Source organism: Protopterus annectens, chromosome 2.part2, assembly GCF_019279795.1.
Source record: "Protopterus annectens isolate FY-2018-M chromosome 2.part2, PAN1.0, whole genome shotgun sequence".
Lineage (NCBI taxonomy): Eukaryota > Metazoa > Chordata > Ceratodontiformes > Protopteridae > Protopterus > Protopterus annectens.
This window is the reverse complement of record NC_056730.1, coordinates 995,723,792-995,746,440: the sequence shown is the minus strand read 5'-3', so window position 1 is coordinate 995,746,440 and position 22,649 is coordinate 995,723,792.

Below are 22,649 nucleotides of genomic sequence, written 5' to 3'. Positions count from 1 at the left end.
TGCGATCATCCCAAAGATATGGTAGAAAGCCACCGATTTGATAAGGAACACATTTGGGCATTCTGTGAAAATCTGGACAGTTGAGAGGTATGAATGTTATGTGAATGGTACAAACATAGTACAGAACAATTTATCTACAGTGCAGAGTATTGTAAAATCCCATTCCTGGCATTCTGTACTGAAGTTGTGTAAATGATCCGTAAAGGTACATGGACTGCCATGTAAAATAAACACTCAGGGGAAGTGTGTGTATTGAATAGTGACACACACATGAATTGTAGAAATGAACACAGGGAAAGAGGATCGGTGAAACAACCTAATGTACAGCATATGAGGGAATATCAGTGGAAGACAGTTGTAGAAGCAACACCAATCACATACCAATATGGTACAGTAGGGACTGCACAGTGAAAATGTGTATTATGTGACTGTCACACAAGGTGACATAAAAATGTAGAGGACGTCTGTGTGAGATAAGCATCCTTACATGAATAATGCAGAGGCCATTTATCAGGGATCTGACATACAACTGGAGTAGGGTGCATATTGTGAAGCTGTGTAAACTGATTTGCCTGAATATGAGTGTAATCTCAACAAAGGTCTCCATCAAGTGAGACACAGGTAACAGCTCATGGACAACATATATATATATATATATATATATATATATATATATATATATATATATATATATATATATATATATATAAATATATATGTATATGGGTCTACTGTATAATTTCAAAAATACACTTCTTCGAACTCACACAGTAGACCCTGGGTTAAGGAAAAGTGCACTTAATCGAAAGTACACTTTCACGAAACCCACTTCAGTGAATGGGCTACTACTGATTTTAGTGCAGTAGTTATGGACCTTAAGGTTAGGGCGCAGGTCATGGTAAGGGGATAGCTAGTAGGGCTATCCCCTTACCATGACCTGCACCCTAACACTAAGGTCCATGACTACCACACCACAGTGAAGGATAGCCTGTCCTCCACTACAGTGCGGTAGTCACAGACCGTAGGGTTAGGGTGCGGCTCATGGTAAGGGGATAGCTAGTAGATAGCTAGTAGAGCTATCCCCTTACCATTACCCGCACCCTAACGCTAAGGTCCATAACTACCGCACCACAGTGGAGGACATAGCATGTTTTCCTGCTTTCCTCCACTGTGGTGCGATCTGTTTGTAGAATCTGAGTTTGCGAAAGTGCACTTTCGAATAAGTGCACTTTCGCTAACTGAGCAGTCTACTGCTCTTTTTCGAATACGTGGTATTCGATGAAAAGCAGAAGACCCATGTATATATATATATATATATATATATATATATACACACACACACACACACACACACACACACACACACACACACACACACACACACACACACACACACACACACACACACACACACACACACACACATGGGTTCACTTTATAAACTCGAACTTCTGAAATATCGAATTTCAAAATCTCAAGGTCATAAAGCCGAAAGCCCATAATAGCGAAATCCCAGAAGTGCAAAATTCAAAATCTCGAACTTAGGAGATGTTAAATTAGTGCTTCTGGTGTTGCTGTTTGTTAAGGAATAGCTGGAGATTCAGGTAAGTGTTTATTTTCTAAGGGTTTTGGTTAGGGGCATTAGTGTGTGTCAGTGTGGTTTGTTACTGAGATGTGTGTGTGCGAGGGGAATTTAGCTTCTATGGTATTGTTTTTGTGTCTTTTTCTGTGTTGTGCGACCTTGGAGTTAGTATATTTAAGTGGGGGGGGTGAGAAGCACAGCCCCCCACATGGGGGGGTGCAGGGGGGCTTGCCCTTCTGCTTGTATATAGTGTAGGCTTGTGTGTGGGGAGGAAGGTGCATGTATATGTATTTGTGTGGTGTATGGTTAGTATAGAAGTTGCGATTTTGAATTCCGCAGTGCTGGGGTTTCACTATTATGGGCTTTCGGCTTTATGATCTCGAGATTCTGAAATTTCATATTTCAGAATTTTGAGATTATAAAATGAACACACACACACACACATACATATATATATATATATATATATATATATATATATATATATATATATATATATATATATATATATATATATATGTATGTATCACAATCCACACTGTCACAAATGTTATTCCTGCCATTAATGTATGTACTGTGTGCATCACCAGAATGGGTAACACACATGCATTTGGTTTAACAACTTGATATGGGTTTTGCACCTTTAGACAGTAATGTTTACGCCACAAAAAGAAATACCTTGGTATGGCCAATAAGCTGTGTGACAGTTCACTGTGCCAAAGGTGGTTCACTTCAGTTACACATCAGTGGAAGATGTGTAGGGAGGTGCATCAAGAAAGGAGCATTGTACTCAGTTACTGGTATGATAAAGGCTGGGAACTGTGGAGGTATTATGGCCTCTGAAATGGATGTCCTTTGCACGGTGACCACATGCTGGTGGATGTTCCAATTACCATCTACCCCAGGACACAGCTAACATACCAATTGATCTGATTATAGGATGTGATGTTTAATTTGTACTTAGGCTGGGTGTTTGTTTACCTGATGTAACAAATCCCCCCAAGTTTTTTTGTCTTTGCAGATGTTGTCATGACTGTGGCAGCACTCTTTGGTGTATGTAGATACTGTCTGTATTATATTAATATCACAGATAGAGTCAATGATTGCCCACAATCTGTAGTCCTTCAGACAGCTGTTTGGACAAAGGATGTGTATGTCAACCGTGATGTCCATTATTTAAATAATGTACAGGAAAGTGCTTAGCAGATAGCCCTGATGTATGGACCTGATTGCTGGACCAGAGATATAGGTCACTTCACACATTTTGACATAGGTTAGATGCCACATATGTGATCCACTGATCTACCCCACTTAATGATGTAGCTGTTTAAGGCCATATCTGACAGTGTTGATTAAATACCTCGGTGTGGATTTGTTTCAAATTCCTTGGCCTGGTCAAGTTCAACAGGATGACAGTGTTGCCATAATGCATACCCTTGATGACCATTTTGAGGACATCTATCAGATGTAACAGACTTTATGTAGCACTAACAACTCACACAAATCTGTTGCACACAGCTGAGATATCACTAGTGTTCATTTAAAAAGGTCCATGATGACATGTCGGTCTACCTCACAGGTGAGGATAGTCAGGATGTGTTTATACATGCATGCATAAGGTGCTGTCCCCCAAACTCAGATGGATGCATGTTGATGTGCACCCTTCTATGAGATTATAGCCCATGTGAAGGGTGTGTTGATGTCTTTATTCAACTGTATCAGGAAGGTGTATGTGCTGAGTCATGCTATAGGCTATTTGTGATGTTGTCACAGCCCACTGATTCTGTGTGATAGGCCGGGATGAAGGTAAGGCAGTGCATACTGCCTATCTTGATCTGGCCTTGGGTTTTGACACAATCCCCCAGTCAGCTATTATTAGTAAATTCTCCCAGTTGGGGATTAAGCCTTACATCACTAGATGGATAACCAATTGTCTCACAGACAGAACACATACTGTTGAAGTTGGTGAATCAACCTGTACCAGTAGAGTTGTGACCATTTGCATACCCCAGAGATCTGTGCTTGGCCCTTTACTGTTTAGAATCTATTTTTTGACAATTCAGGCTAAAGTTTATGGCCTTTGGCTTACCAGGTTTGCTGATTCTTGTATATTGGGTGCAATGTTGATAACATACTACAGGAGGGACTAACACAGGCACATGATTGGTGGCAAAGCCACACATTCTACAAATAAATGCAGTACTGTGTCTTTATTTTGTACTTCTGAAAAGTGAAATTCCATGTTAATTACAGCATTGACAAAAGTCATACTATGCTGAAACCCACTGATGCAAACAAGGAACACATCTAGATAGCATTCTTAACTTCAACCAACAAGTGTCCACACTGGTATTGAAAGCCTGTGCTGTGCACCTCATACGTCACGCCATCACATTCAGATCTTAGGATTGTATGTCAGCACTGTACTCAAACCTTATCAGAACACTAACAGAGTATAATTCTATGTTTTGCATGTACCTCATCAGACAATTGCAGCAGCTGGAGAGAACACAGGGATTTCTCACTAAGAAAACACAGGGCCTACAAACCATGTTATGATGCAAGTAGATAGACTGAAAGCCATGTCATTGTAATTGGTATTGTATAGGGTAAGCTGACTTCTGCCTGACCCTCAAGCCAGTCTCTGACCCTACCTTGGTGAGAATAATGGATATCCATAAATCAGATATTGCTGATGACATCATCAGTATCTGTTGAGTAAACTATGTTAATAACAGCATCCCACATGCTGGTGTCAAAGGTTATCTGTAATGTCAAGTAAGATCACAAAGACACACACACATTCCCAGTTGACTGCAGTGAGAATAGAATCCCTACCTATCTAAGCACACAGACTACAGACCTTTGTATACAAGGCAAGTGCCACAGCTCACGTCTAACTAGGATTGCCTCAGATAACACTTTATAACTGATGAAATCGGCAGTGTTTCTTGATGAGAATATGGTAATAACAGTGTCCCACATGCTGGTGTAAAAGGCTCTCTGTAATGAAGCAAGAGCACAAACACAGACACACACACACACACGCACACACACAGACACACACACACACACGCACACACACGCACACACAAGCACACACATGTACACACACACATGCACACACACACGCACACAGACATGCACACACACACACACACACACACACACACACACACACACACACACGCACACGCAGTTGACTGCAGTGAAAAGAGAACTCCTACCTAAGTACACAGACTACATAATTCTGTACTTTATGTAAGTACCATGGCACAAGTCTTACTTTTACTAGACTGCAGGTCAGCTTAGAGTGGATAGCATCCATAGGGCATATTGGAGAGAAGATGTTGGGAGGCCTGCATGAAATGGGGCACCTATAGGATACACTCTTCTTCTCTTCTGGCTAGACACACACACACACACACACACACACACACACACACACACACACACACACACACACACACACACACTTGGCTGCAATGAGAACAGAACCCCTACCTATCCAAGTACACAGACCACAGAACTCAGTACTTGACACTGCACAAGTCTTACTTTTATAAGACTGCAGGTCAATTATAGTGGATGACATCAGCAGGTCATGTTGATCAGAAGATGTTGGGAGACCTGCATGAAATGGATGTGTAGGTAATTTTCAAAATACTGTAAATCCATGGGATTGGAAGGGTAACTTAAAGATAAACACCATTGCTTCTCTGGCTAGGCGCGTGCACACACATACACAGTTCACTGCAATGAGAACAGAACCTCTACCTAAGTACACAGACTACAGAACCCAATACTTTATGCAAGCTGCACAGCACAATGACTTTTACAAGACTGCAGGTCAACTTATAGTGGATGACATCAGTAGGGCATGATGCAGAGAAGATGTTGTGAGGCCTGCATAAGATCATACCTTCATAGATTCATAGGAGGTTACTAGCCTAATGGCCCTAAGGCATTTACAAGTTTAGACATGTAACAACACAAGTATCCTTATTGAGCATAGTTAGATGGTCATTGTTAGCAGACTAATTTTGTGATCAGCACAGACTGGCTCTGTCCATGAGAGACATAAGTGTCACCCCAAAGGTGAATTTACAATCACCCATCTAGTTGTCAAGGTTGTGCTTGAATAGGGTCATTGAAGAGCATTGCTTCACATGCACTGGAAGCCTATTACAGAGGAGTGGCAATTGCTGGGAGATATATCTGTTTCCTCAGTATGCTCTGTTTATGTTACAGACTAGGTTGAGATCCCTGCAGCAACTCTTGTCCCATTTGATTTGCAGATGTCCAGCATTTCCAGAAGGGCAGGATCTCAGAGTGCTCTGTAGGTCAGGTGTAGGTCACCTCTCAGCAGCCTGCATGATACCGAGTACAGTGACATGTCTTTCAGTCTTTCCATGTATGTCATGTTTTAGAGGCCCTGGATTCTCCCTTTCACAAATTTCAGCAATTTCGCCAGTTGCTGCAGATGTCTGGTGAGGTACAGACAGAAGAGAGCATTGTACTCAATTAGTGGTCTGATAAGGGTAGAGTACAGGAGAGTTATTACTTCCTTGGTCTTGGATGTGTTGGCCTTATTTATGCTGTTTGCACTGTAGAATGTGTGTCTCACAGCTATGGACACATAGTGATTGAAGTGTAGATTGCTATCACTATGTGTCCATAGCTGTGAGATAGTGATTGAAGTGTAGATTGCTATCAATATGTGTTTCCAAGTCTCACAACACTGTGATTAAGCTTAGAGGGGAGCTATGTATATCATAATTAGCAGGTGTACTTCATTGACAAAGGGGACAATGAAGCATTTTTTACTTTAAGGTTCAGCCCATGAGTTTGTCACCAATCATTTGTCTGTGGGTGCCCTTTCTGTAATATGTTCAGTTGGGGGACTTTATGACTGTGGCCATTTCACAGTTATCTGCAGTCTTGGTAAACCACAGGCCATCTACTTTTGCCTGGACTTCAGAGAAATAGTTTCCAAATAGTTGGAGGCCCAGCACAGATTCTTGTGATGTTCCACTGGTAAGTAGCTTACTGGTGGAGGTGCAGTTCCAAACACAGATAGTATGTGTTCTGTTGGCGAGCCAGTTGGCTATCCATCTAGTAATGTATGGGTTAATCCCCAGAGAGGAGATTTTTTTCTATGACACCTGAATGGGGGAATATTGTCAAAGGTCTTGGACAATCCAGCCTAGGCATCAGTATCAAAGAATACCACTAGGATTAATAAGGAATATTTACCCTTGACAAGACCAAAATGAGTTGATTCAAGTGTGTTGAAGGTCACCTACATCCCTGTGGAAAAGGTCCATGCTGATTCCTTCCCTAGCCTTGCAGATAAGGCTTTTTTAGGCTTATGCATCAATAGTTCTAGTTCTGTGTGTTAGCTTATTGAAGTGGATTGCATATCATACAACATTTGATATTAAATTCTGTAGTGTTGGTGATATATGTGTGGAAGATGTACTGAGACACGAGGGTTGCAGTGCATGGGGGAGGCAACACATGGCTGCATTGTAAATATTTGTCACATTGTTAGAGAGGGCCTTCAGTTTGTTATGTTTCCTATGTAATTTCATGTCATAGATAGGAAATGGGCAGTAAACAGCAATAATACATAATAATATTAACTTTTCCATAATGCAGTGAGCAGCAGGTTTGTGAGATGGTTGGCAAAGAGTTTGCACATGTGAGATGCACATTTTCAATACTTTCCATGTTTGCACATAGTTAAGCAGTGCACAAATGTGAGCCACATTGCAAAAAAATCTGAGAGTTAATACTGAGTCTATGAAGCACATCTACTGCTTAAATGACTCTGTGGCAGCAGGTGTAAATGCATGGGCACATTTCTTTTTGAGCCTGGATGATAATGGGTTTGAATCCAGGTGTATTCAATACTTTTAAAGACTTTTAAATAAACAGTGATAATGCAATGACATGAATTCTTTATAGTATAGTACATGTACTGCTGTGTGTTGGCATAGCACAGAGCAGTTAAGCAACATTGTGGAGAAATAACTACAGCACTGTACCACCACTCACTGTCACTCTGCATTGGTGCATGATGTGAAACTCTGCACAAACCTAGATCCCAAAAAGAGAAGGGATCCTTTGCTCTTTCTGCTACTTATGTGTGTTGTGTGTGATTCTAATTTTGACCACACTAAAGGTGTTGAAATGGGATCAATAGGAAAGTGTAAAAATGTGGAGCAAGCAGGGGAAGAACAAAAAGAAAGTGATACAAGAATGTGCAGGAGAGAGGTAGAAAAGAACCATTTCTTTAACAGTATAAACTGAAAATATGTGCAGGATATTAACTGAATGTGGACTGCCACCTCCACAAAGAGGGGTGGCAACAATGCAATCATGTTGTATAGCCAATTGGGCTGAATCAAGTGTGTCAAGAAGACATGTGGGTGAAATGGAGAGCTATATATGGGACAATTTTTTTTTTCTCCATGAGACAGGTGCCCATTTTTTTTTTTAATTCAGTAAGACAGGATAGCTGGGTTAGGGACATACATATGTCTGGGTGAGGTAAGTTGGGTAGATGAGGAAGCAAATGCAAACATATAAGACAAATAAGACAAGAAACAGGGATGGTGATGGACACAAACAGTTGGGGGAACCATGATTAGGGTGAGGGAGGGGACAACACAGGCTCATGAACATCAAGCTTGGAGACAGTGAGAATTTAGTCCTCTCCCACTGGACTGTCATCACTGTCCTCTTACTCCACTGGCAGCTGGAGTACTTGACATCTCCTCCTGCTAAGGACCATGAGGGAGAGCAGCTCTCTGTCTGGTGTAAGTGTGCAACAATGGTGTGGTGCATGACCCTTTCCACCATTCCTAGCAAGTCCCTGCGGGTGATGAAATCTCCAACTCCACCACTGGTCCCAGTGGGTATCACTGCTCCAACTTTCAGGGCAGTACTACCTGAGTGCTCAGGTAGTGCAAAGGCAGTATTGCCAGGGTGGCTCCCAGACGTGTTCAGCATCAGTGCTGAAGCCAGTGGAGTGGTGGCAGGCTATTCCACTAGGGCTGGCCTAGCTAGCTGTGCTGTGCAGCATTTAGTGATGTGGTACACATGGATGACATGAAGACATTTTGACAATCTTCTTCTTTTCTTCTTCTTTCAGCTTTTCCCAGTTAGGGTCGCCACAGCAGAGCACCTGTCCACTCATGATTGGCAGTTGAGTTTTATGATATTGAGTTGCCAACCCAGCGACCAACCTTCCACAGAAGGCACACACACATGCACTCTCACCTAAGACCAATTTAGAGTGTCCAATTCACCTACAGCATGTCTTTGGGATGTGGGAGGAAACCGGAGCACCCGGACGAAACACACGCGACCACAGGTAGGACATGCAGACTCCGCACAGAATGCACCCCAGCCAAGATCGAACCAGGGAACCTCTTGCTGTGAGGTGACAATGCTAACCACTGCACCACCGAAGGCATTTTGACAATACATAACAGAAAATAATAAAGAGAGATGTGGGTTGGGATGAAGGAAAAAAGAGATAAAATGAGTACCATCATATGTGACATACAGTGCATTAATACAATTACATAACTCTTTTTTCCTGAAGTATTACATTTAAGTATATGTCCTAACAGATACACACTATACTACAGATTGCTGAAAATAATCCTTGAAATGTGAATATATTGCACATATTCGTGTTCCTGTTATAAAGATTACAGTTTACAGTGGGGCATTTGTGCCACTGGTATAGAGCTTTTAATTTAATGTAGATATTATTGAAAAAAATAACAGTATTGTATAGTTGTAAATCATGGTATTTGAACCCACAGCCTCTGACTACAGTCTAATATTGGAATCTTACAACTGGTTTGTGATACAGACTAATACATGCATACTTGCTTTCACAGCTGAGATATACATCCTCAGTCTGATACAACTCTATAAAAGACTAAAAAAGCCATCTTTCACTTCTAACACTACAATAACACTTCTCTTCTGCTGCATACATACCGGTTGCTTCCCACAGTCTGTCTAATCAAACAACATGAGCCAGTCAATTGAATTCACATTCAGTGGGTGCTGGGGAAAGAACAGAAAGGAACAACAGATCATTATGCATACCAGTCATGTCTATATTTAGCTTTTTAAGTCTTACAAGTGCTCTCTTATTGTTATACTAACACATCTGTGGATGTACAGTCTTAAATTCCTGCTACCAATAGTTGAAAGCATTCCTTCTTCTGTGTAGTTCACCAAAATGATGTCAAAATTGCTCTTTGGTGTGTGGGATACCAGTGGCACTGGATATAGCCTGGGCCAAACTATTCTACACCTCAGACCTATACTGGGAGCCAGTATAGTCCCCCTGCAGAAGCCTTTGGCTGTGGTGTTTTACTGAGAGTCCAATAAATATCATGAACTCCTGGGCACCCTACCAATGTACCCTAAAGTGTGCACCTTCTCCTCCAACACCAGATATGTCTACCAGCTGAACTAGACCAATTGAAACTGATGTTTTCCACCCACTTCCAGTTATTGTGCTTACTGGTAGTGCACAAACCCGAGCAATAATGCCAACCACATTTGTACAATGTTAAGCAGAGTACAGCAGTGCCAAGCAGGAAGGAATTAAATAATTGAAATTGGAAGGTTAATCTGACACTTGACCTTAGTTTGACAGCTGTGTACTGATGTAACCTGGAAATATATATTGAAAATTGGAAGGTAACTGTTAGGTGAGTTAAATTTGTAGACTGGCACTGGGGGCATAAATGTAATGACCTGACTTTTTTGTCTTTATACACTGGGGAAGCTTTACTGTTACAATGTAAGATTCAAACCTAGCCATAATGGACAAAATATTTTCTTCCACAGCACTGATTTTCCATCTTTGCCACAGAGGAACTGTTGCTCAGAAATACTCAGGAATCATACATAAAAACAGGTGACATTTGAGCTATTATACATGTATGTGTGTGACCTGACAAGGTTACTGAATATAGATCTAGTTTTGTATGTATCTTAGTTAATTGCGAAGGCTATGAAAGTCCAGATAGCAGAATTATACTTATAGAAATATAGTAGACAGTATACCCTCAGTCATACATCTGAAAACACAGTAATGGTGTTTCATCCCTTATACATATAATATATCATCTCCACTATATAAAGTGTTATAAATGAATATAATGGGAAGTGGAACAACAGTAAAAATGTCTAGAATATCCTGTTTTAGAGTGCAGAGTCAAATGTATGGTAGTTGTACACTTACACCTGTTGCCACAAGAATTTTGAAATAACACTTGCCTGTTTTTCAGTTTATTGCTATAAACTGCACTGTCACAACAATGCAAATAGGCTGTACACCCTGTACTAGAACACAGAACCATCTGTACTCCAACCCTACATGTACACCTGCTGCCACAGGCCTAGTTACACGAAATTTCCTAATTGCCTAATCATTCTTAAGGTCTCTGTGTTAACAGCTGCACAGCGCCACTTAGCAGGCTTGCACAGTGCCCAACAGAATTAATAGAATGTATCCATTTTCAATTATTACTATCTGAGTCCTATCTGCAGGTGTTCAGTGGTTGCAGCTGCTGGGGAACCTGCTAACCACTAAACAATGCTTTGCAATGCCACTTAGCACACTTGCACTATCAAATACAGAAGCTGCAACAATGTACTGATTTTGACCTTTGCTCTTTTACAGATGCCCTGTTTGCAGGTGTTTTGCAGGTGTTCTGTCTGCTTCCTAGGTGGTACACTAGCCAAGTTTGCACACTGCTGTGCTTCATGCAAACAAGATAAACACAGGCAAACCTGACATTCATTTTCCTCCATTTCCTGTGATTGCACTATGTAGTGCTTAGCACAAACACTGCCCCCCCCCAAAAAAATGAAAGAAATGAAAAAAGGGACATGTAGTTGAAATGAGGAAAAACAATATATGATATATACACTAGAAAATGTTTGTACACATGAAGATATTTCTATGAACAGAAATCATTCTACATATAACCAACTGCAACATCACCTACAGTAATATAAAACCATACAATTGTTACTTTTACATTTTATTATTTTTGGATGTAGTACACTAAGTGATTACACAACCAGTTATGACTGTTGCTTGCAAATATACAGCTCTGTCTTACTGCTCTGTGTTTGTTGGTCATTATTTTCATATCTGACCAGAAATCTGAGACATGCTATATGTAAGCCATTCTTCATGATTGTCCTTAAAATGTGTGAGGATATTAAATTACAATAATGTCATATGTAGTTGCCAACAAATGAATGGAATGTTGGATATTAATGAACAGAACCTGTGAATTGTGTGCTGCTTACTTACATTTCCAATGTTACATCTAATACTTTGTAAGTTTAACCTGAAACACCCACTGAATGTAGGGCAGCCTGCAGTGCTGGTGTATTTCCTTCTCCCAAACAGTAATCATTCACAGTTGTAATCCACTAAAAACAAACATTGAGGGAGTGCCTGCACTATGTTTACAGTAGCGACATGGAGACAAGTATTTGGGATTCAGCAATTCTAATGAGTTCACATCTGATTTGCATCTTTACCATGCTAACAGCCTTGAATCTACATCATAAAAAGGCAACTGTGTAGCTAAGGAAACTGATGGTGAGGAGACTTGTTTATGTGGAGAACACAGAAAAGTGGCTATACCTTTTTGGTATATCTGCACAGAGGATTACTGAACTTGAAAAGGCATGCTTGCATTTTGACAGCTATGTATTGCATATGCTGGAATGTAATTAAGAAAAATCTGCAGGATAAACTTTTATATTTTTATCTGTATGCATTAGTTAGAGGTGTACTGAAGCCATGGGTATGTTTGTCAGGAGATTTCACATGTATACATGATTGACAATACCTTACAATAGAATGTTCTGTGTTAAATAAGACATGTTTCAGGGACAGTTCATTTGATAACACTTTTAGCATTTCATAGATGGTTTGTTAGCAAAGTGTGTCATGTGTCTATTCTTTCTGGGGAAGATTAAAACTGCATTTCTGTTATGGCACAAACAAGGATATGTTGCTCTTGTTATTCTCCTTTTTTGCATCCACCCTGCTGTTAGTATTTTACATCTCTAAACTGTTTTATATTTCTCCAGTGGGTAAAACTGAAAAGCTCCCTTTTCTGATTTATCTGGGAAAATAATTTTGCAGTTATGTGATACTTATGTGTATAATCCTTCTGTTGTCTTTTAGGAAACCTAGGAGTATGCCCCCTAGGTGTCTCAATCTTCAAAAATCACCCTTCACTGATGCTGAAAATCATGTCATTGTTGACTCTTTTAGGCAACATGGTGTCTTCCTGGTTGAAAGGAGATGTGGAGATATATCACACAGAATGCAGATTTGGCAGCAGATTGTTGCAGATGCTAATGCTGTGTGTGGTCACAGTAAGACATACGATCAGGTGCACCATAGAGCTACTAACATTATCTCATTTGCATGAAGAAGATCAGCTGAAGTGGGCCATGATCAGATGGGTACCAGGGGATCTGCTACAGAGCCACCACTAACACCAAATGAAGAGATCCTGTCCACTGTCAGGGATCCAGACAGCTCCCAAGAAAGTGCAGAACAGCATGTCCTTGACATTCATGCTACTGTTTCAGGGACAGCAAGCATGTCCCTGGAACAGCTTTCATGTAGGCTTTTGTCTCTCAGTTGTTGAATACTGTTGTATAGTATAACAATTTAAATCAATACTTTACTTCTGTTTCACAAGAATTTTTTGGGGGAGGCTTGAAGATTGCTGCAGTTAATAACACATTCTGATTCATTAATTTAGGATGAAGTTGTCATCCACGTTTTTGTTGAAAGTATAGTTAATGGACATATAAAGGTGAAAAAGTATTATCCCTGTGTTACTGTTAATTATAATTATGATGTTGTCCTTACCTTTTGTTTACCTTCTTCCAGGACCATATGGCATGCAGAGGATACCATCATCTACATATGGTAAGCCAAACATTTTATGTCAGTACTGGTGAGCAATTAAAGATATATAGATATATATATATATATATATATATATATATATATATATATATATATATATATATATTTAATGTGTAGTGTTGATGCCAGGACTGTTGTGTGTATTCCTGTACTGTCTAATTGTGTCAGCAATGTTATTATATTAGCATATATTGGAGTATAGTAGTCTAGCTATTAACTTTTCCTGTGTTTGTTGTTTATTATTACAGGTGATCTGGAAAGTGGAAGTCTAGGACTTCTACCACCTGATGTCAGAGTATCAGCAGATTCTGATGATGGTGGCCAAACAGAGGCATAGTCATGGGGAGGTTGCAGAGGTTGAATCTGGCACTGAGGTTCACATACAGCCATCACCTGAAATTCCAGTGGATGCAGCCAGTAGGCCTAAGCATACCCATTCCAGTGAGCCCACAGATATTGGACAGGTAGAGGGCAAGACAGTTAATCAGGGAAGTGCGGCTACTGTGGCTTCAGTGCCTGTTGACTCTGGCCATAGCCAAAGTGTGGGTGAGATGCCAGCTAAGATGGTTGTTAGGGGTGCTCGTAGGAGGCCTGCTGTCCATCCTCAACTTGATCCAGGTGTCTCTTACTGTGCAACTCAATGTCTGTTTAGGGCTTTCATGGAGGCACGGGTATGTTCTCATAGGTGCTCCAGAGAAATGTTTACAGTTGTAGTGTGGCACAGATTGACATGCATGATTACCTTCACCAAGTTGCAAGTCCAATGGATTGGATGACACATTAGAATGAGTGCTGTATGTGATGGAATGTCTGTTGGCAGGGGACACCATCCTCATGGGCATAGGTCAGCTACATCATCTGCTGTTAGCCAGTATGGCCATGCCTGATCATGCTCCCATAGTGGCAGTACTTCCACTGCTCCATCAGTGGATGAGCTATTCACACCCAGATGTGGCAGGCCATGGGTCATGGTCCTGGGCATACTTGTGAAGGGGGCTTTTCCAGCAGACATTAGTTATATTCATGTAGCAGCAGTGCATCTGACTGTGGGCATGGATGTGCCAGTGCAATTCCTGACAGAGCCAGTTCTTGTGGTCAGAAACGACAATGATGAATTGCCACCTCTACCATGAATGGCTCACACCTGTCTGACATACCAAGACGTAGAGCTAGCATAGAGGTTGGCTGTGTTCATGCAGACACTTGCAAATCAATTTCACCTGAAGGACTCCTACAGACACACATGCACAGATACATGGTTCAACTGTGCAACTTAAAACTCATTTTGTCTCACTGGCTATTTGTTGGTTTGCCCAAATGTCTGCCTGCTTCGCTTTCTTGCTCACACACACTCACCATCCTTTTGTGTCAGCCTAGACTTCCTGCCCACCCCCAACACCCTATGCAAGTAATGATAACTGTGCCATATCCCTGTTTTGTATATTTTGGATTTAGGGATACATAAGCTTTGTGTCTGATTCTCAGGGTGCATATGTGTCTTAGTGTTTAGTGTATCTGCATTTGTGATGTTAAACTGGTAATTGTACCTTTGACTTATATTGGTCTTAGAAAGTTAGACAATTGATAGAATCAACATTTTTCATCTTTATTGCGAAGGATCTAGTGAGGGTTGTGAAGTCTGAAACTAAAATGTGTATCATTCCTTTCTAAATTCTTTCTTTAATGATTTCCCAGTACTGATGTATGGTGCTGAACTGAGGGCATGCAGTGACAATGATTAATTTTGAGAGGTATGACTGTGAATCTTTGATGCCTGAGGCCTACTAATTAATAATGGACACATATAAGTCAAATAAGTTTCTGCTGTCATGTGTTAAGGTTATTTTTATTTAAATCTCCCACCTTTTGCTTGCTTTCACTACCAAGTAAAAAAACCGCAAGGGTATGCTGGTTATTCATATTATTACACAATGCACTCAAGGTTTAAAACTTACCTTTTAAATCCAGCATCATTGTTACTGTGTGTGTGTGTGTGTGTGTGTGTGTGTGTGTGTGTGTGTGTGTGTGTGTGTGTGTGTGTGTGTGTGTGTGTGTGTGTGTGTGTGTGTTTGCATGAGGAAGGTTGTACCCCCTTAGGTGGTGAGTGAGTGTGCTATGCATTGTCTCTTAGCCAATGTGAGGGCATATTGAGCATGCCTATGTCTGCCTACATCTACAGCAGCTGCTGCTTCCCCTCTGACTCCTCACCTGCATGCAGCTCTGGTGTCCTTGGCATTAGTGGTGGTATGTGTGCACCTTCCTCTTATTGATCCTGCTAAAGCTGTTTTTTCAGGATGATATTATGTAGCATGGCAGATACTGTGAGTGTTTCAGTACATATCCATGGATTGTAATGTAGGGCTCCCTCAGATGTATCTAGGCACCAGAACTGTGAGTTTAACAGCACAAACATATACTCTATGATATTTCTGGTTTGAGTGTGTGACTCATTATAGTGTTCTTCAGAGGGATTGTGTGCATTTCTGATGGGTGTCATCAGCCACAGTTCCAGTGTATAATCTTCATCACCCAGCAAATAACCCTGTGGGGTTTCTCCCCAGTGAACATCTGATACAGTTGGGAGGTGTGCCAGATATACGAGTCATGATGACCACCAGGGTTGCCAGCACACACATTCAAGATGATTCCCTTGGCATTACACACAACATGGCAGTTAATGGGGTGAAAACCCTTTCTATTAATGTAGAGCCATCCCTGCTCCCTAGGTGGTGCCTTAATTTCTACATGTGTACAATCTATGGCAGCTAATACTTCTGGTAATGTGCTACAGGACAGAACTCCTGCATATGTCTAGCTCTATCCTCAGGAGTACAGGAAAAATGTATGTGGTCTCTAGCACGTTGGAGCAAAACATTCAAGAACTGATGGAGAATCTTAGATGCTGATGCCTGTGACACATCCAACATGTCCCTGATGGTCTCTGAAAGGTACCTGTAGCTAAGATTTTAAGTGCCACGCATGCCTTTGTGTCAACTGGAATCGGGTTATAAGTTGAGGACAACAGAGGTACAGAAATCCTGTGTGTCTCTATCCAACCTGTACCACTCTACAATTTCCACATCATGTAGGTTATGATAAGTTACCTGGAGTCTGAAAACTCTTCTCCTTCTTGGCCTAGGTCTATTAGCAGGCAGCAGCAGCATAGACTTCAGCCTGTTGCACATACACATGAATTAATGCAACAGCAGCCTCTAACATTGTTTCTGTGTAGACTCCTTTCCATGGCTGTGTTTCAATAGGTTTTGGAATTCACAGGAAAAACCAACACTGAGTCTATATGGCTGCTTTATGGCTTGTTGAATAGCTCCTCCATCTTGATTGGTTAATTATCATACCATTCAGCTGCTTCTGCTGTAATTTGCATGCCATGGTTTTGGCCTTGTTTGCATGGCTGTGCATGGCTCTACACATTCCCCCAGAGTTTCTATAGCTTGCACAGTGTGCAAGATTGGTGCAGGAGCCCAAGCAGGCTATATGTCCACTGTGCTATCCAGGAACAGCCTGCAGAGGTGTGCATGAGCGATTCTGCACTAATCTTGCATGGACAAATGTATGCAAATCATCCCATTTGCAGGAGAAATCCATGCAAATGAGGTGAATTTGCAATCCAGGAAGCCTGCGACCGTCTGTGCAGGACAAGTGCAATCAGCAGAAATGTACTCGGTTAGTAACCAAGTACATGTCTGCAAAATCCGAAATGGAGCCATGACAACCCCAAATAAAGGCTGCATATCATGTAGTAAGCATTGCAAGCCTACAAAAATTTAAAAAATCAACTTTTAATTCCTATTAGCCAATCTCGGCTGTTTAAGCGTAGAGCAGCAGCGCGCAAGTGGGATTGGGGGAAATAACAAAACTAACCTAAATTAAGCAGTCTAACTAAAATCAGTATTCTGCCATGCAAGTCAATGGCAGGCAGAACACAACCTGGCCAGTGAGTAGTGGTTGCTAAGACGGGAAGCTCAGTGTGAGACATGTAGCTATGCATTAGCAGGCAATCCTTTGCAAATGAGAGGAAGGATAGTGAATCCCAGTTTCCCCCAGGATGTGAGGAAGATCCCAACAGTGTAAGAGTATAAATAGCTGGGTGCAAGCCAAGGAGGTAGGTAACATCATGAGGAGGTGTGTCAGGCATACTGTAAGCAGATTGGAGCCCTGTGGCCTGGGGTTATTCCTAGCGTAGCACAGCTAAGATATGGGGTGTGTCTAAACCTGCCTAGCAGTCATTACAAAGCCTAAGCAGGTGTGCGTGCACCGGGTCAGACAGGAAGAAAAAAGAGGTCAAACCAAGAAATAGCAGCAGTGTGCACATATGAACACTCCATTTGTGCGGTGCACATGGGCTGAAACCTAAGGCAATGGTAACGGAAAACAGCAGTAGGAAGGTAATCAATGAGTACTAGTTTAGCTGGCAGATGAAATGTATCAGAACCAGCCAATTACACAGGCAGCAGACCAGCCCAGCCCAAAACTCTACTATAAACTATGCAAACACCTACCCCACCATTTTTTCCCACACTCTACACCACTGGTATAAACAAGCAAGGAAGTTTTAACACTCACAACTGCAAAATGTTAGGGGCTGCAATAGCTACCATGCTACTACTTGTGGAAGAGGCTGAGGGTGATGAGGATGTGAATGCTGCTGAGCAATGCACAGTGAGGAGACAGAGAATAGTGTAAAGACCCAGGGCAACCTACCAAGAGCTACATGAGCTGGAGATAGTGGAGTGCTATAGTGTGGACAGGGACCTCCTGCAGGAAATTGTTGAGCTGTGCCAGCCATGCCTCACACACAGAACTAACAGAGGGGAACCCATCCCAGCGGATACAAAGGTATGTGCAGGCCTAAGAATACTAGCTACAGGTACCTTCCAAAGGCCAGCTGAGGATATGATGGGGATCTCACAGGCTTCAACATCCAGGGTACTCCACCAGTTCCTGGATGCCATGTCAGCACATGTCAGTGAGCATGTTTACTTCCCCAACACCCGTGAGGCGTTGGCCAGCAATATGCAACTATTCCACCAAATAGAATACCATAAGGTAGTGAGTGATATAGACTGCATGCACATATGCATCAAAGCACCACCCGATGAGTGGGGAAGAGTCTACATCAACCGCAAGGGCTTCCCATCCATCAACTGCCAGGTCATGTGTGATGCTCAGGGCATAATAATGAATATGTGTGCTGGGTGTCCTGGAATCTGTCACTATTCCCACAACTGACATCTTCCGCAGCTGTACCAGAGATTTGCCAATGGGAACATCCCACACGGTCTCCTAGTGGGGGATACTGGATACGCACTGGAGCCGTGGCTGATGACATCCATGAGAAATGCGCACACACCCAAACAAGAACTCCATAATGAGGCACATGCACAAACAAGAATCATAATAGAGCGTGTGTTTGGGATACTCAAGTCATGGTTCCATGCCTGGACACATCCGGTGGAGCCTTGCAGTACTCACCAGCTACATGTACCCAAATTGTCCTTGTATGTGCCATGCTACACAATATGATCCTGTGGAAACAGCTGCAGCTGGAACAGCATGTGGGAGGGCCACACAGCCCCCCACCATTGCCAAGGCCTGCACAGGCACAGATTGACTCGGAGGAGGAACAACCTGAGCCTGCCCCAGTAGGCAGAGGGAGGCATACCCAGTATGCCCTGGCCTTGCCAAAGAGGAAACACATAGCACATACACTGACATGGGAGAAACCCAGGGAATAACACCTCTGTCTAACTCTCACATACAGTAAAAGGGATGCCAAACATTACACTACCTGTGCCAAACCATGTGTAGGGAGTGTACTATGTGCATCCGGCATAGGCAGCCCTGCAGCACCACCCTTAATTCTGGGACACCCACAAGGTAAGTGACTCACACATGCCAGTCGGGGGGGTCACATACCCAACAACCATCACAGCCAGCAGGACAAGTGTAGACAAACACAAACAAAGGCCTACACAGACTGACTACAGCAGGCCAGGCAGTGGGATGTCAGTTGTGAAGGTTAGGATGTCAGACACGAATATGTATGTAATAATAAGCTAAGTTCTGTAGTACACTCATATGCCTCTAGCCAGCGTGATAGGTAAGACCACAGATTGAAATGGAGTACCCAACATACCAGTACAGTCCTAGCAAATGTGTACAAGTGTCAGGTGTGCCCCCCCATTCTATGTAGACATATAGTAACAGTCAGGTGTGCCCCCCAATCCTGTGTAGAAATGTATAAATAGTCACGTGTGCCCCCCCCGCTATGCAAAAATGTAGTAACAGTCAGTGGCAACTGATCAATGGATACCCTGCTGAGACAGCATGCAACCTGTCGGTGAACAACACAAATGTCAGCACTGCAGTACAAGCTACCTGGACTTGACCCACATATGAAATACAGATGGCCATACTGGGCATGCTCACATACATAGAGAAATGAAGACAATGTAAGTCAACAACATACTGAAAGGTCACACTGGGCATGCTCACACACTTAAACACATGAAGGTCATGTCTGCAAACACCAGTGGACCAGACATATCTGGCAGTTGTTAGTGCAAATACTCGTCAGTATGCACCACTCATGCCTTGCACACACAGTGGATAGGAATACAGACATATATGTAAGGACAACACACTATAATAAGCTAAAGGTAGACAGACATAGATGTGTGGAAGAGGGTGACTGTGACAAGGAGCCATCCGGGCCTGTCCCACCCAATACACAGCCAAAGGGCCACAAACACATGAGGTGCAGATGTCACTCACTGCAGATACTAGCCACCAGTATCTGTCAGGAGTAGAGACTATGTGGTGCACGTGCCAACTGTGCAACATGACTTTACAAGGAAGTAGTCATCTAGCAACAGCATACACGTACCTGTGAAATATGACCCTGTGTGTGCCAGCATGTGGCGTGTCAATCTCTAGATGAATGGGTAATGGCCCATGCACACACACTGCCCTCCCCATAGCCCTACTATGACAAACCTGTTGAGGTCATCCAATGTGAAATACACCTTTGGGAGAGTTGTGGCCTAGTAATCACTGCTGCATGTCCCGTAACTGCCTACTGCTGTAATGTGACACACAAAGGTTAAGTAGGCGTTCGAATCCCAGACTTATCAACTGTGTGTGTGTTTGTTTGCATGTCTGTCTGACTGTGTAGAGAGCAATGCCTTTTAGGGTAGTCACTCCCTCAACAATTTTAATGCACAACTTCAGCAAGGCTACTAATGTCATCCACCTAGAAATAGACTTCTGTGAAGATCATGGCCCAGTAATCACTATAGTGCATCCTGTAACTGCATACCACTGTAGTGTGATAAGCTAATTAGGTAGGTGTTCTATTCCCAGACATGGCAACTGTGTCTGTGTATAGAGCAATGCTTTTTAGGCCAGCCACACTCCCCATAATCCAAATGCTCAACCTTTTCAAGGCAGCTGATGTCATCCAGCTAGTAATACACCTCTGGGAAGCTGTAGCTCAGTAATCTCTGTAGCGTGTCCTGTAACTGTGTACCATTGTAGTGTAATAAATTAGTTAGATAGGAGTTCTATTCCCAGACATGTCCACTATGTGTGCGTCTGTCTGTATAGAGAGCAATGCTTTTTAGGCCAGCCGCAATCCAGATGCTCAACCATTGCAAGGCAGCTGATGTCATCCACCTAGTAATACACCTCTGGGAAGCTGTAGCCCAGTACCCTCTGTAGCATGTCCTATAACTGCGTACCATTGTAGTGTGATAAACTAATTAGGTAGGAGTTCTATCCCCAGACATGGTAACTGTGTGTTTGTGTGTGTGTGTGTGTGTGTGTGTGTGTGTGTGTGTGTGTGTGTCTGTGTAGAGAGAAGTACTTTTTAGGCCAGCCATGCTCCCCACAATCCCTTTGCAAGGCAGCTGATGTCATCCACCTAGTAATACACCTCTGGGAAGGGTGCAGCCCAGTAATCTCCGTAGTGTGTGCCATAACTGCATACTGCTGAAGTGTGATTCAGAGCTTTAGTAGGGTTATATACCCACCCATGGCAGTTCTGGATGTTTTGTGTGTGTTCCACTCCCTGTGTAGGGAGCAATGCATTTTAGGCTAGTCACATTCAGTACATGTCAAATGCCCTACACTGGCATTCCTGCTGATGTCAGCCAATGTCATATACACCTTTGGGGAAGGAGTACTGCAGTAATCACCATGGCATGTACTATAACTGCGTAGTGCTGTTGTAGTGTAATAAACTAGTTAGGTAGGGGTTCCACTCCCAGACATGACAGGTGTGTGTGTTTGTACCTCATATCCTGTGTGGAAGCATGTGGGACACCTGCACCCAATGTGTAGTAGGTTTGCAATTTTTCTGTATGGTGGCCCTAGTACATATCACAGTGTCCACTGTACAGGGAATACAGCTGTGAAATAGCCGAGAGGCTGGGGTACATATCCATACCTATACATGTGACATCAAGGCAAGGCAATCACAGTTAGCAACCCCAGTATTACCCAGAGCACACTCACAACCCATGTCTCATACACACACATATGGTGAGGCAACAGCCATGATGTGTGTAGTACACTGCATATTGGTGACTGATAGTAACTATGGTGTGAATGCAGTGGCCTACAGAGGCCATGGCACCCTGTCCATCAGTACCATAGGAACATAATTGCAGATAGTGCACCTTCATTATGTTTCCCACTGGATGCCTGCAACAACTGTGGTTCCATCACATGTAATCCACAAAGGACATACCATGCCTTACACACATGCCATGCATGGAAAGATGCCACTGACACCAGGGAATACTTGTAGCATGTTATCAATGTAGGTGCACGGTCAACCTTCTGTCCATTACCTGGCACCACCACATGAGGGCGGGACTGTCACATCTGATGATAACATTCCGTGTACACAACATAGGCCAGACAAACCAGGTACACTTCCACATGCCACTGTACATGAATGTGGGACATGTGCACATCCCAAACACCATCCATGTCATGGCATATAGAACACATACATGCCAAGCATTGCAC